This window comes from Mesoplodon bidens (assembly GCF_964165515.1).
Source record: "Mesoplodon bidens genome assembly, chromosome: 7".
NCBI classification, from domain to species: domain Eukaryota; kingdom Metazoa; phylum Chordata; class Mammalia; order Artiodactyla; family Ziphiidae; genus Mesoplodon; species Mesoplodon bidens.
The window spans coordinates 43114240-43130778 of NC_138164.1; the positions used below are offsets into that span (position 1 = coordinate 43114240).

The window sequence follows — 16539 nt, forward strand, 5'->3', positions numbered from 1 at the left end:
ATTTTACTTTCTAACTTTTTTGGTTCCATATTTCCATGTAAGGGACATGAATTCTGAATATTTTGTAGGAGGAGGGTACACTTTTTCACAAAAATTGAACACTGTGTTCTAATTCCCTCCATTAGAGGGAGAAACTGTTGCATGTAATTGCACTTTGATGTGCTATTTAGAACCAGTCAGGAATTTTAGTCTACTTTCCTCTGACCGTGCTGAGGGTTTTTTGTTTTTTTGTTTATTTGTTTAGAATTTCTTTGAAATCAGTTTTAGAAGATTGACTAAACCATTATATTAAAAGTAGAGGAATTTTGCAATTTTTTCCCCTTTTTCCCCATTGAAAACTTGACTGGCTTTAGTAATGAAACATTAAAGAATTTGAAGTTCTTAGACTGTCAATTTTTTAAACATGTTCTGAATATAAAAATATATGTTCATTGAGCAAATGTTTTTGTTTTTTTTTTTTTTTTTATTTTGCCTTTTTTTTTTTTTTTTTTTTTTTTAATGGCTGTGTTGGCTCTTAGTTTCTGTGCGAGGGCTTTCTCTAGTTGCGGCAAGTGGGGGCCACTCCTCATCGCGGTGCGCGGGCCTCTCACTATCACGGCCTCTCGTTGCGGAGCACAGGCTCCAGACGCGCAGGCTCAGTAATTGTGGCTCACGGGGCTAGTTGCTCCGCGGCATGTGGGATCCTCCCGGACCAGGGCTCGAACCCGTGTCCCCTGCATCGGCAGGCAGACTCCCAACCACTGCGCCACCAGGGAAGCCCTGAGCAAATGTTTGAAAACAATGAATAACTTCTTGAAGGAAATAAAAGCCACCTCTGCATGTACACACACCTAATCTGTTCTTTTGTCTTAAAAAAGTATCAGAAATATTTTGCCATGTCACTAACTACTCTTCTACATCAGAGAATTTGATTAAGCTTATGCATCATCTCCCAGGAAAAACGCACAGATATATTTTGAATGTAGCACTCCTGAAGCCCATTCATGAACTCTGGTTGAGACCTCTTGTCATTCTTAGTGGCTTCATAGAGCATTCCTTCAGACGATGAGCTGTTTTTATTTAAACCAGTCCCAATTCGGAGGCTCTTAGCTTTCTTCTAGGGTTTGGTTATCAACAATCTTATGACATCATGTTGGTAGATAAATCTTTGCCCACATCTTTGATTTCCTTAGGGTAAACTCCTGATGTAGGATTGTTGTTAGGTACCAAAAGCTACTCTCCAGAAAGTGATACCAGCTCCTCTCCCAATGATGGCAGGTAATAGAGTTCCTCATTCTTTAAGTGATTGTTCAAAGCAGTTAACATGTATAAATATACCTTACTGTTTTCATAAGTATAGGTATTATGATTGTTTATCACTGCATAAGAAACCACCCCAAAACAGTGGCCTAAAACAATGACAATCATTTATTTTGTTCACGAACCTGGAGGTTGAGTAGAATATTAATTCTTTTACTACACTCTTACTGACTGAAAACAATACCTATTTGACTAGCTCAGAGTTCTGTAGGTCAGAAGTCCAGGCACAGCGTGACTGGGCTTCCTGCTCAGATACACACGGGAACATGTGGGTTCCCTCCTGAGAGTGTTAAAGCACGTGAAATTTAAGTGTAAGATATTGAGCCCCAAACGTTGGATGTTCACCATAGTTTGTGTGGGCCACAGAGCTGAAATCAAGATGTCAGTCTGGCTGTGTTAGCGTCCAGAGGCTCTGGGAAAGAATGCCTACAGGCTTCTTCCGGCTTGTTGGCATAATTCAGATTCTGGAGTTGCAGGACAGAGGTCCCCATTTCCTTGTTGGCTGTCAGTCGGGGGAGAGTTTCAGCTCCTAGAGGCCTCTCGCTTGCCTTCTCTGCCGCAGCATTGGACTTCTTCAGAGCCAGCAATGGAGAGTCTCCCTCTTGTCCATTTTGTACTTCAATTCAGGAAGAGTTCAGGTCCTTTTCGTGGGGTGCCTGAGTAGGCCACATCCACCTAAAGTAATCTCCCTATCTTAAAAGATCAACTGATTTTGAACCTTAATTCCATGTGCAAAATCCCTTCACTACAGCACCTACATTTAGAGTTTGATTGGATAAGTGGAAGGTTTGTGTACTTCAGTAAGTGGTCATCTTGGAGGCTCTGTCAGAATTCTGCCTATTGCAAGCAGTGTCCCCACTTCAAGGACCGAAGTGTCTTAGCTCCTAAAACTCCTAAGATAGTTTATCAGTGTTCATTTTATTTCAGTGACCTTGGTGAAGGGAAGACTACCACCGCCGTGAGCAGGAATGGCAGCCAGCTTCCTGAGTCCACAGTGTGGCTCTGCTACTTAGTGGTGTGACCTTGGCTGTGCTGCTCTACTTACTCTACTTCTCTGCCTCTGTTTCCCTCATCTGTAAAATAACATGGAGTTAGTGATCGTTCTTTCCTCGTAGGGTTTTTTGTTTTATAAATTTATTTTTGGCCGCGTTGGGTCTTCGTTGCTGCTCGCCAGCTTTCTCCAGTTGCGTCGAGCGGGGGGCTACTCTTCGTTGCGGTGCGGTGGCTTCTCTTATTGCGGAGCACAGGCTCTAGGCGCGCAGGCTTCAGGAGTTGTGGCACGTGGGTTCTAGAGCGTAGGCTCGGTAGTCGTGACGCACAGGCTTAGTTGCTCTGCGGCATGTGGGTTCTTCCTGGACTAGGGCTCGAACCCGTGTCCCCTGCACTGGCAGGCGGATTCTTAACCACTGTGCCAGTAGGGAAGCCCCCTCTTAGGGTTTTGATGATTCGATTATTTAATACCCAGGGAACTCCAGGAACAGTGCTTGACTGTAAATTGCTTTAAAAGTGATTACTTTTTTAAAACATGCTTTTGAATCTGCAATTATGCAATTCAGGTATGCTAAGCAGGTTCGTTAATAGGACTTCCTGCTATAAAGAGACCCACAAATAAAAATAGAATTTTTCTTTCTTGGTCGTAACTTCTTATTTCTGACTTACTATGTTATATGCATATGCCTTTTATGGTGGGCTGCCACAAATTTATGTTGGAAAGAGTGGAATTTAAATAAATCTTTGCAAATTGGATAGATTTTGATCATTCATTTCACTGGCATGGTATAATATGACCAGTAGCAGACTAAAATCTGAGTTCACTTCTGGCTCTGCCCCTAAATCCTGATGAGACCAATAGCTGGAAAGGCTTTTGGATATTATACTATGAATTACTTATAATATTGACTCTGTTTGTTTAGGAAACCCTGGAGGAGTGCCTAAAGCAGTTAAAGGAGGAAAGAGTAATAAGACTGAAGGCTGATAGACGAGTCAGTGAGGTAAACACGTTTCATCTGCTTTTGAGAGTGTTTTGGTTTTATTTTGATTTGATTTTAAGCCATATACACATATTTTGTAAGCTTTAAAACTGTAATATGTTGCAAATCGGTGGTATCATATGGACTTTTGCATTTACTGGTATTTAGTGATCATATGATCTATATTCCAGAAAGCATGTTTTTAAAGATGTGAAAATCTGGTTTTGTGTATGTGTGTGTGTGTGTGTGCTTTTATATGACATTAGCTTATTTCCTGTTCATGATTCTTTGATTCAAGAAGGCACTTTCTGTGCATGTATTGTATATACAGTAACATAAAAGACATGATGAGACTCTCCTGGCAATGAATTAGGAAAGTGAATCATTTAAATAAATTTAAGATATTGGAAAACTTCTAAGAATGCAATGAAAGATAAAAATATATACTATGAGAATTACATTAGGTAATGTGCATGAAAGCCGGGCATAATCTAAAAAGTTCTATCTAAATATAATTTATCACAGGGTGAGTGTAGGGAGGAATTTTTAAAAGTGCATCCAGTGGATTGGCAGACACTCATTCAATAAATGTTGAGTACCTGCTCATGTAAGGCAAAAGGGGCATCATGAACATTAACGACCTTTCTGAGAAATACCAGAGTTGAGCTTACAGGGGGTTTTAAGTGCGTAGATGCTGAGCGGAAGGGGAAGAGTGCACGGGGGTGAATATGTTCAAGAAGCCAAAGAAAATATTGGTGATCGTACATTTAATAAATTGGGTTGGGTATGATTTAGGACTTTTAAACGTAAGCATTAGATATTTTACTCACTAAAGTTAATTCTTAACATTCATCAGAGTTGTAATATGTTTTGTTCAAATCAGATTCTATAATTCACTTTCTAATTTAAGGGAAACTTAAAGCAGGTCATTTTCTAATGTGGAATGAGGCTCCATTATGAATTGAACCAGTTAGAAATGTGATCTTTTGTGAAAGATCATTAATAAAACGGTAACTTGGGTTTATTTATATACCACCTAAGGGTTATATAGGAAACTTTGTTGGGTGCCTGTGGGCTTTGGTTATTATGTGATATGGTCTCTGTCTTTACTGGCGGAGGGTTACATTAATTATAAAATAATTACATTTTGAGTGTTTTAGTTTTGTTCCTTGAAACTAGGCAAGACTACTTTTTCTTTGTTTGTTGTTTTTTGGGTTTTTTTTTGCGGTATGTGAGCCTCTTACTGTTGTGGCCTCTCCCGTTGCGGAGCACAGACTCCGGACGCACAGGCTCAGCGGCCATGGCTCACGGGCCCAGCCGCTACGCAGCATGTGGGATCTTCCCAGAGTGGGGCACGAACCCGTGTCCCCTGCATCGGCAGGCGGACTCGCAACCACTGCGCCACCAGGGAAGCCCAAGGCAAGACTACTTTTGATGACAATGAGAAAAAATCATGTCAGACGTTTTCAGTCTTCTTGTATAGCTGGAACATGAAAATGCCCAGTTAAGAAACACAACTTTCTCTTTGTCTGAAGCCCTTCATGCCCACTCATTGACAAGCATGATCCTGGATGATGAAGGTGTTTGGGGCAGCACTGAGAATTCTTTTCAGAAGTTCCATGCTTTCCTGGTTCTCCTTAAAGATGCTGGGTTAGTTCATTTCTCTTCATGGCATTCTTCTCTTTGCGACTCTAATGGTAGTTTGCTGAGGAACTGGAGCAATTTTCATCACTTACGTGGCTATATTTAGCCAAATTTAGTGTAATTATAGGTAATATAGTTGACATTTTAAAATGAGGAATTAAATTTTTTAAGAAATGCAAATAGGGAAGCCTGCTTTGGTAGAGTGGGGAGCCCATTATAAAAGAGTAACCTGTAGACAGAGTAATTAGTAGGTATAGTTGTTTTGTAAAGACTAAATTAAAGGCAGTTTTCATTGAAAATAGTCGGGAATGCATAAGAATTTTCCTATCTTTCACTTCTTTTGCTTGTTTGATAAGTTTGAATTAAAGTTATCTTTGCCTTAGACATAAAAATGATTATTAATCTGCAGGGGAGATATAGGTCAGTGGTTCTCAACCGGGAGCAATTTTGCTGAAAGAGGGAAGTGGAGATTGATAGTTGATGGAGTGGTGTTTTGTCAGTGAATGAATTGGTGTTGGTGTTGGGAAGGAAGGAACAAACACATTCTTGGAAACTGGAGGAAAGGTGGTAAAGAAGTGTAGGAATGGAGGTGTGACAGGCAGTGGACAGGGTGCATGGAACATATTGAAGCTTCTAGTGAGACAGTGGGATGTCTCCTAGAGGATGAATCTGGAAATGGCTGAGGATTTGGGGGAGAGAGAGGCTTGTAGTCTGGAGTAGGATGTTAGCTTTTAAGATTTTAGAAGTAGGGCTTCCCTGGTGGCGGGGTGGTTGAGAGTCCGCCTGCCGATGCAGGGGCTATGGTTTGTGCCCAGGTCTGGGAGGATCCCGCATGGCGCGGAGCGGCTGGGCCCGTGACCATAGCCGCTGAGCCTGCGCGTCCGGAGCCTGTGCTCCGCAATGGGAGAGGCCACAGGAGTGAGAGGCCCGTGTACCGCAAAAAAAAAAAAAAAAAAAAAAGATTTTAGAAGTATTTCATGATTGTAAGTCTGGGGAAATCTAAACTGCTCTTCTGTGATTATAATAACCTTTGTCTTTTCTCCTTTCCTCCTCTCGTCTAGGCTTGGGCAGTTGGCCACAATGGCTGGTATAGATCAGTCAGATTTTCATTTACTAGGTCGTCCCCAGATGAATTCTCCTGTTAGTAGTCCACCTAAAGAAGAAAAGAAGGCACTTGAAGAAGGAAAATCAGAATCAAAACAGGGTGCCCCATAACAAATGCAAAATAGCCAAGTAAATGGACAGAACAGCACTTAATGATTCTAAGAGTGATTAGCAAAAAGGAAATGACCAAGTCAGCGAGAAAACAATAACGATCAGTCTCTAATAGTTCACATGCCCGGGAGCTAGAAGACTCTGGAATCCTTTCGAAATCTGAGATTAGTAAATGTGGGCCCATTTCATGATACTGTACTTTTGTAAATAAGGAGACTGGAAGTTCTTGAGAAAATTTATGAGTTAAAGCAAACTATCCTTAATGAAGAAAGAAGACATTAGAGAAAATATTCCAGATTTTAAATTGTATAAATGTCTATTCTGTTCATATTTTATCTAGGTTTCTATTTGTATGCAGTCAGCTTACAATGAAGGAACACTAATGAAGGTACACATACTGATATAATTTTTAAAATAAGTAGTCCAGACATAGCTAATAGGTAACATATTAGAGTGAATCACCTGGTTATGGGAATGGGAGGGGAAAACCTGTCAGCTTTTCCTCTAGCCTTACTTGGAGCCCCCATCAGCCCATCTCAGAGTGGTCTTGGGAACTGACAGCTTGAGAACACAGTCTGGTCACAAACTATATACGGTTTACATGTGCCTGGAGGATAGAAAAGACATTAATTACCTTACAGAATAGGGTTTTATTTTTAGTGAGGGAAAGGAAATGGGTAATAACTACCCCAATCACCAAAGTCTGAAAACGTAGCGGACATAGCCTTGGATATAGCTAGGTTAAGCTGAGAATCACTTGGCAAGATATAATTACAAAAAAAACTGGCTCTGAAATCTTCTGATTAATCAATTGACTGTGTTAATAATAAGATTACAGAGTAACATTGAAGTTTTGAGCTCTGCTTTTTAATGGTTGGCTTTGTTCATCACTGAATTTTTGTCTTGTCTTTTGTCTTCCCCTCCACTTTCCGAAAATTACAGGTGATGCTAGGATTCCTTTGCCTCTCGACTCCTTCCGTGTCCCAGCGTCTACTCAGGAGGCCTTAGAAACTTCCAAAGACAACCTGGGGGTCCCAGTCACAGAGCAGCGGCAGGAGTCTTTTGAAGATTTCATTGCTAGAACATATTCTCCTTCAGCAGACGTCATTTCTGGAACTGGAAGTCAAAGAAAAGAAGAGGAATTATCTAGAAATAGCAGGTCTTCTTCAGAGAAAATGAGCAAAGCAGGTGAATAGACCAAAAAATACTCTGCTAAGAAACAACCTGGGAAGGACCTGCATTCCTGCTCTGACTCACCTGTAAAGCAGAAAAGCAAAGGAATTGGGCAAAATAATTCTTTGGTTAATAAACCAATAAAAAGTGAGTCTTCGAGAAAACACATTTCTGTTAAGAAAGAGAGTAGAATAGTGACTGTGTCATCAAAGACAACTAAAAGTAAACTCAGTATACTAGAACAGTCTGAAAGTGATACTCTTGGATCTGATTGTGAATTTCAAGAAAGCATCCATACTCTATCACACCTAACGTAGGTCTAAATCTTTTAAAATTATGTTTTTGCCTTCAAATTTTCATAAATTACTTATGTTATTATTATAGCATATGGTGTTTTCAGTTACTTGACTGGAAGCCATTAGAGAAAGATTTTTTTATCTATACTTTTTTATTATAATGAAAGTTTGGGTGTACTTTTCCTTGTAACACTTTGCACCATTCATTCAGCTAGTGTTTACTGAGGGCTTCATATGTACAGTACTTTTCTGGGTGCTGTTGCTTTCAGCAGTGAACAAAATAAAGCCTTTACTCTCCTGGAACTAGCACTCTGTGGTGGCAGAAAACATAAACAACAAAGCAGGCTAAGGGTTAAAAAGAGATGGGAATAATAAATGGAATAGTTTTACCATTTGGTTAAACATCAAACTATTATATAAATCACACGGCCAGAAGCCATTGACATATTTTAATTCATAATAACCAGAGAGCCTCAAACATTTACCAAGGCACTTAACCGTGTTTATGGATTACAGCAACGCTCTGAGGTAGGGAACTCTTACCATCCCCATTTTATAGATGAACAGTCTGAGGAGACATTATGTGAGTTGCCCAGAATTACACAGCTATAAGTAAGTGGGAAGTTGCAATGTGACCCGAACCCATGCTCTTTTTTTTTTTTAATGTATGGACTTTATTATCTTTCATTTGTTTCTGATTTATGTGAATTTTTTCTTTAAAGATTTTTTATGCTGTCAACCATTTTTAAAGTGTTTATTGCATTTGTTACAGTATTGCTTCTGTTTTATATTTTGGTTTTTTGGCCTCAAGGCATGTGGGATCTTAGCTCCCCGACCAGGGATTGAACCCTCACCCCCTCCATTGGAAGGCAAAGTCTTAACCACTGGACCACCAGGGAAGTTCCCCTTATGTGACTATTTTTCTGGCAATTTTTTTAAATTTTATTTTTTATTGACATACACTTGAATTACAGTGTTGTGTTAATTACTGCTGTACAGGAAAGTGACTCAGTTACACATTTATGTACATTCTTTTTCATATTCTTTTCCATTACGGTTTATCACAGGATATAGGATATAGTTCCCTGTGCTCTACAGTAGGAACTTTTTGGGGTTTTTTTAAATACATGCACTTTTTAAAAATAAATGCATGTATGTATTTATTTTTGGCTGTGTTTGGCCTTTGTTGCTGCACTCGGGCTTCCTCTAGTTGAGGTGCACATGCTTCTCATTGTGGTGGCTTCTCTTGTTGCAGAGCACGGGCTCTAGGTGCCTGGACTTCAGTAGTTGTGACATCCGGCTTAGTTGCTCTCTGGCATGTGGGATCTTCCCGGACCAGGGCTTGAACCCATGTCCCCTGCATTGGCAGGCGTATTCTTAACCACTGCGCCACCAGGGAAGTCCCATGTAGGACCTTTATGTTTATCCATCCTGTATGTACACCAGTTTGCATCTGCTAATCCCAAACTCCCAATCCAACCCTCTCCCACCCCCTCCTCCTTGGCAACCGCTAGTCTATTCTCTATGTCCCTGTTTATGTTTCTGTTCACACATAGGCTGTAACCAGGCTCTTAATTACTTTGTTATCCTGTTCCCTTGTTAAGAAGGGTATAAGGAAGGCACAGAGAGAAGCCAGTGACCACTAGAAGTGCAAAAACAGTGGGGCTGTCAGAAAGCACACCTGTCTCCTTCCCCCATTGTGAGCAGAATTTTTAAACGGCAGAGTATGTAAGAGTATGTGATGACACATCTCTGGATTAAATTATGTCTCCCTGGTAAAACATGTACAGATAAGTCTTTAGTTCAATCAGAGTGAAAGGTGAGATCAGAGAAAAGCTGGAGTGTCAGATTTCTTGTAGAAGGTCCTGCCTGATTGTTACTAAGAGGGCTACTACAGTACTAGTTAGTTCATTAGTCATGGGTTGAGTGTTAGAGGAGTGAAACAATGAGCAAGATGTAGTGTTGGCCCTTTAGCAGTGGAGTCAGAGGGGAAGACGCACAGCAGATGTCTCATCCTGCACGTGACCTGCTGTGACGGGCATATTCAGGGCGTTTAGTCAGTGTTTGTGGAAGAAGAGGGGGAGCCGTGAGGCAAAGAAAAGTCATCAAAAGGGGCAGTCCCTAAGCTAAGTCTTAAAGGACTCGTGAGAAACTGGTGAGTCAGCCGGTGAAAGGCAAGGATACTCAAGGCAGAGTGGACAGCGGAAGTCCAGAGCCGTGAGTGTGCGAGGGGTGTGTTACAGAGCCACAGGCACAGGCTCTGGAGGATCAGTGCAGTGTCCCCAGGCAGCGGCAAGTGCCCCTAAAGGAGGCAGCGAGGAGGAGGAGAGCATGTCTTAACCAACCATGTGCGTGGAGCTGGTTTCCTCAGAAAATAGCTAAGAATGGAAAGGACAAGTTCGGGTGGCATTTTAGACCACTGACGTCAGTATGGATGAGGAATCTGAAGAAGCCTGGAGATAATTATGCCCCACTCTTCTGAGGAGCAGTGCTTTATATTTTCAAGTGGGATTTTCACGCTGCCACCTCCTCTCCTGTCCCTACTGAAAGGTTTATAGGCCGGCAGAAGGGAGAACCTGGCTTAAGTAGAGTTAATCAGGTTCCTTTACTGTACAGCTTCTCGGGGCTGCTGTAGGCTAATGTTCATTCTGGATCGTCACAGCAGGCGTATGGTACACAGCCATCCTCAAAGCTATTTGACCCTAGAGTCCTTTTTTAATAGAATGTCTAACAACTGGTTCCACCGAAGAGCAATTTCGTAACTTCTAGACCAGGTAATAGCAAGAAGAAAGGGGTCTGAAATAAGGTATAAATGAAGGGAGGAAATAAGTTCTAACTGTATTTAGGAAATTACCAGCAAGACTTGACCTTGGGAAGTACGGAAGAAGTAGGAGGCGGAGGCTGAACCCCCATCTGTGTGACTAAGGTTGGGTGGTGGTATCATTGAGTTTGGAAATAGGGGATAAAGAACTGAAGTGGGGAAAAGACTTTAGTTCTGGACATGTAGAATTTTGAAGCACCTGTAGAATTCAGAAGACAAACTGGTAGATAACTGGACATGCACGTGAAGACATGGAAAGATAAAAATTTGAATGTCCTCAGCACATATCAGCAGTCATTAAAATCATGAAAATGGATGAGATGTCAGAGAATTGTGAGTCCTGACAACGTTTAAGTGATAAGCAGAGAAAGAATTCTGGGAAGGAGAGAGGTGACAGAGATTCAAGAAGGAGGAAGGAGATGCCAGCGTCGTCCTTCAGAGACTGTGAGTGTCCATTGGATTTGGGCAGTTAGGTCCCCAGTGACCTGAGAGCAGTGCAGGGAAGTGGTGGACAAAAAGCCAGATGGCAATAAACTGAGGGTGTAGGGCTGCCTGTCGGGGCCAGGCGGGGCTAGTGAGGACAGTGGGAAGAGGCTGCTCTCAAGGAGTGTGGATGAAAAGAGAAAATAATTAGCAAAAAAGAATTTTTTAGAATGAGAAGGACTTGTATTTTATATGTTGAAATGAAGGAACCAATAAAGGAGATCCTGAAGATGTAGATAATAATTTAGAGAATTGGGGAAACACGGACATATGAATAAGAAAAAAACCTTGCACAGTATATAAAAATCACTTGTATCCTTCGAGCTGGATGGATACTGGTAAGTTTGGGAGGAAATAAAGGTAAGAAGAGATAGAAGTTAAAGAAGTTTATACTGATAGCCTCAGTTTTCTTTGACCAGATTTTTCAGAGACACATATATACACATACATAATTACCGTTTGAAAATTCTTTCATAGTTGCATGTTTTATTAATCACGTCTGAGAAAAGTCACTGATTTTCATTTTGTACAGCATTATCTTGTAAGGACAAGATACAGTGACAACTTCCATGCTTTTTGCATATCAGAGCTGACACTGAAAGTATCTGCATAATTGAATTTTCACTTCTTATTTGTAATAAGTTTATCCTTAGGAGGATACTTTCATAGTGTTTGATCACAGATGAGTTTGGGCATTGCTATCACTCAATAATGTTAAGCATCTGTCAGGTTCTCTCCTACACTATATATTCATATTTTGTCCGTTAAGCAAATATTTATTGGCGGCCTGTGGGAATAAGATACACCTAGGTCCTCTTTCCTTGGTATATTCACAAAAGCCTCTGAAACTAAATTTCCAAGTCAGGCCATACTAAGGCCTGGCATAATAAGTTTTCATTGTTAACAGTTTTTTTGTGTTTGTGGGGGTTTTCTGTTTTTATTTTTTTGAAGCAAGGATAAGACACTGTCTTAACTCAGTAGTTGTCCATTCATTAACAAGTCAAAGAAGACATTGATGAAGCATGGTATTTTGAATATCCTTTCCACAGAATAGGTAATGGGCCATCCTGAAACTCTGGTGAGATGCTTATCATTTTCAGATTTTGGAGTGGCTGAGAAAACCCTATTACACCTTGAATTATCACTAGAAACATGAATTCAGCCAAATAAAAACAGTGCCTCTGCCTACTGAGGTGGTCAATTTCCATCTCAACAAAAGTGACCATTTCTCCTTTAGATTAAAATCAAGAAAATCCCCTCTGTCCAGGATGCAATAATGGGGTGCACGAAAGAGGAAAACTGAAGCTATTCCCTCTTTACACCTGAACAGTGAATTCATTCTGATATCAAATATTTGTTATGATTCTGTTATGACCAGGTGCTTTATTGTTTAGAGATCAAGTTACTGTTCATTCTTGGTAAGTAAGAAAAATCCACGTTTTAGGACTCTGAATAGTAACTTTATATATATTATATATATATATATTAAAAATAAATATGTATATTATATGTAATATATATTCCACCTATTCAACAAAATTGTAACTTTCATCATCTCTTACGAATGATGAACTGTATTCACTCTTTGGAAAGGGCTTATAGGGAATTAAAGTCTCCATATACTTTTTATATAAGACCGTGGAAACCAAATTCTCAACTGGGAGCAAACTTAGGTTTTGCTATGAAGGTTTATGCTTGCCTGGCCTTAGAGTGGTAGGCCAGGAACTCAAGTTTTTTTCCTCTAAGTTACTTTCATTGATGCCACCCTGAAAAAATTTGGAGGGAGTATTTTTGAAATAGCTTTATCTCAGTAACCCTTTAAAAAGGCTTCAGGGTATGGGGAACATAACTGTCAAAATGTTCAAGCAACTCTTGTTGATTTAAGTGTAATGGATCAGGAGCAATACAGGAAGGAGCTGGGTACAAAAGACAAAAGGCGTGAGGCTATTTCAGGTATTGTTTTTGGCTTATTGTACAAAACAGAGAAAGTCTCATACACTCGCGCAGCCAAGGTCCCCTACTGTTCTCTCCTTTTAGTAGAAATAAAAGAGAGCTCGTTTCTCAATAGCAGCATTCTATCCTTAAGTGGGTACACAGTGATATTCTGATGGTCTCTGGAGCAGAGAATAATTCCGTGGCAGCTCTGACCTCCAGTCACCGGGTTCTCTGTAACTTAGTCTTTCATGGCCAAGGACTATAATCATTATTTCGATTTATATTTAGCATCTCAAAATGGAAAGGATTCCATGGACAACAAAACAGGAAGTGATTTCATGAAGTGTTTTAGTATGGATAAAACAATAAACTATAAAAATACAAATCATCAGTAAAGCTTTTTCTTTCCGGAGAACTATATTCAGAAATTAATGTAAGCCTCTAAGGTGCGCATGTGTGTTTTTTCACCCATGATCATGTTTGTATGTGTGCGCATTCCACTGCTACAGGAGACATGCAAAATGATATCAGATTTGCTACTATATGCAGTACTGGTTTCTCCCAAGAACTGTGTGCTCGCAGGGTTCGTTCAGGAAGGTGAGTGTCCTACCACCTCATCACAGTCATATCTCATCACCTTCGGCAGGAACAGTTGACACTTTAACCTCACATGCAGGCTTATTAAATTAGTATTACTCATCAGAACTTGCTTACTAATAAAACAAGCTGAATTAGCCACTGCAGAATCATATTTGGAAATTCAATGAAAATTTTACATTTTTAATAAAGGCCCAGAAATATTATTTCAGAGCAGGTGGTACAGAAAACTGTGGTCAAATTTGACATTCATTCATCATTGAAGTGTGGAACGTGACAGGTGAAAATTGATATTGATTTCTTTCCTCTAATATTTGGAAGAGTTCTAACAGGTAAATCAAATGGGATAACAAGACATATCAAGTCTCACTCATTTCTATGATCACATCCTCCCCACATATCACTCCTTCGCCTGCCATGTTTTGAATAATTCAATGCCCATAGTCTTTCCAGTCCAGTGTATTATAAGACACACTCAAGCTGGGTTTCAATCATATTAGGCTGAAAGCTGAACATTTTAGGAAGGATTATTTAAAACCAAATGCGTCTTGAGCCCAATAGCCTATGAAACCAAACAATCCTGGGAGTTCAGTTGGATTCAGAAAATTCAGTAATCCTATTTGATGTATGTTAACCGTATCAATATTAACAACCTTCCACTGGATTTCAGCACTGATTTGAGAGCTGAGTTACTACTGGTCTTGTATTTTACCTAGTTGTGAAAGCACTGAGAGAGTTGTTCTTGGGTTGGACTTGACCTGCCTCTGGGAATGCTCTCTGTTCTATCCATCTTGAAAAACTTTATTCAAGTGCCATTTCTCTGCCTGCCTTCTCTTCACTTGCACCCCTTGGGAAAACGAAAGATGCTCAAATATAGATGTGAACACTGCAGGTGCTCTGCTTGGCAATGGTGTCTTTCAGCTTCCCAATAAAAAATTATATTGCTGACCACCCATTTGACTGAAAAGTGACTCATTTTACTGACAGATATCTGGATTGAGATGCCAAAAGAAATAGGTCATTTCAAATTTCCTTTTTAAGTCATAGCTTTGTGTTGCAACACTACTTGTTCAAAACTTAGATCATGAAGGTTCCTTCCTATGACCTCCAAATAATTAAAATGTTCTTCAATACGCTATATAAAAAGCAAGCAGAGGGGCTTCCCTGGTGGCACAGTGGTTGGGAGTCTGCCTGCCGATGCAGGGGAGACGGGTTCGTGCCCAGGAGGATCCCACATGCCGCGGAGCGGCTGGGCCCGTGAGCCATGGCCGCTGGGCCTGCGCGTCCGGAGCCTGTGCTCCGCAACGGGAGAGGCCGCAGCAGTGAGAGGCCCGCGTACCGCAACAACGACAACAACAAAATAAATAAAATAAAGCAAGCAGAATATTCCTAATTATCAATCTTTCTCTTGAGTCATATAGTTCTTGTAATTTCAAGGAAGAGAAACTCAAATGTAAAGTGTTACAATAGCCAAGCATACCAGCACTATTATCTAACCATTCAGCAATTTTCTCTGCCAAGTCACTCTGAACCTTAGACTACTGAGGATGTCTTCTTAATTAATTTTTAAGGTTCTCCTCTTTTGAATTAAAAAATGGTCACAATTTTATAAGTAAAATTAAAGAAAAATACCAAAGAGAACATCTGAGATGTTTCCATTAGGCATTATATATATATACATAAATTTAATAGATATACATATATACATGCACTGGGATAAATCTCCATCTTCTGTGTCAGTCGGACATAGGTCCATTTTCTTAGGAATAGGGAACTCCTTTCACAGTGGAAGTGAGGAAATTGGCTGGACCATCCTTCTTGAAAATAATTCTGTGAAGCCGCCATTCCTTCTAGCAATCTACTACTCCATCAGTGTGTAGTTCATCAAATTCAGGTCTTCTGAAGCCAGGCTAGAAATACAAAGTGAGGTGGACGACTAAGGTAACTGACCAAAAAGGAGGAAAGGAAGAGGAGCAAAACAATTTCCCAATTTCATTCTTTCCCATATTCTCTGTGGTTGACAAGGGAAAAAATATTCGGGTCTGAGTGCCTCTCATTCTTAGCCATTGTTAGTTCAAAGTCTGAGAAAAAAAAAAAGGTAAAAACGAAAATATGGAGTCCAGAATTCCCTTAGCTCTCTTGCATGCAATATCTCAACTTAAAAGGCCTTCCAAAATGGAGGGATAAACTTTTAAAAATATAGCCCAATCTTTTCAATCTAAACAAGTAAACACTAAAAATATATTTTAGAAATCCAGCAAACACACTAACCACAGTCAAAGCAAAGGAAGGCTTATGGCTTACCAAATGACAGTGGCTGTCTACAAGAGAGAGAAAGAGAATAGTCCAAAATTCTATCTGACCTGGCAGAGCTAGGAGGGTGCCCTGGTTAGGGTCTTTCATATACAGTTATTCAAGCTCAGACTTGATCATCTGTCAGGGATGCTACAGTAGGGAGAGATTTGCCATAACTGTGAGACTCAGCAAGATCACTTCCAACTCTAAAACCTACAACTTTAATCACCAACACCAGCCATCATTAAGAGCGACCTCAAATAACTCCAAATCTCTTCATCTACTCACATATTCTTTACACAGTCAACAGACCTCGAGTGATTACTACATGCCAGACACAGTTCTAAGACCCAGAATAAGGGATAAGAAAGGTAACAACCTCTGTCACTGGGGGGCTTGAGTTCTTTGGGAAGAAGTTCATCTAAATACAAAGAGACACCAAAGATAATATTTGGTTTGATTATTATTCTGTGAAAGAAGTAAGGTAATCTGTTAAATTGGGACTGAGTTAGGCTAGTAGGACAATCAAGGAAAAAATATCTTTAAGAGATGAGTGCCAAAGAATAGAAAGGAATCAGTTATGGAAAATTTTTCTGGAAATAATATTTCCAAAACATGGGAACAGCGAATACAAAGTCCCTGAGGCAAGATGAAGCTTAACTACAATCAAGGAGCAAAAAGAAGCTAAAAGGTTAGGTCAGGAGATAACCACACAGATTTACACCAGCTGGTCCCTAACTTCAAGTCTACGTGGGTATATTCTTCAGGTGAGTTACATATATATCATCCAAAAAACACAAAAAAAATGGAC

General features: G+C 40.1%; 1 pseudogene across 1 annotated transcript in view; it reads left to right on the forward strand.

The window, feature by feature from the left end:
* The window catches only part of LOC308620770 (centrosomal protein of 78 kDa-like), a 1829729-nt pseudogene extending 1822363 nt beyond the window's left edge, over positions 1-7366 (forward strand). The window contains exons 15-17 of the transcript in view: positions 6031-6146; positions 6469-6516; positions 7055-7366. The product of the transcript in view is annotated as a centrosomal protein of 78 kDa-like (transcript). The remainder of the gene's footprint in view (positions 1-6030; positions 6147-6468; positions 6517-7054) is intronic.
* The last annotated feature ends 9173 nt before the right edge of the window (positions 7367-16539 follow it).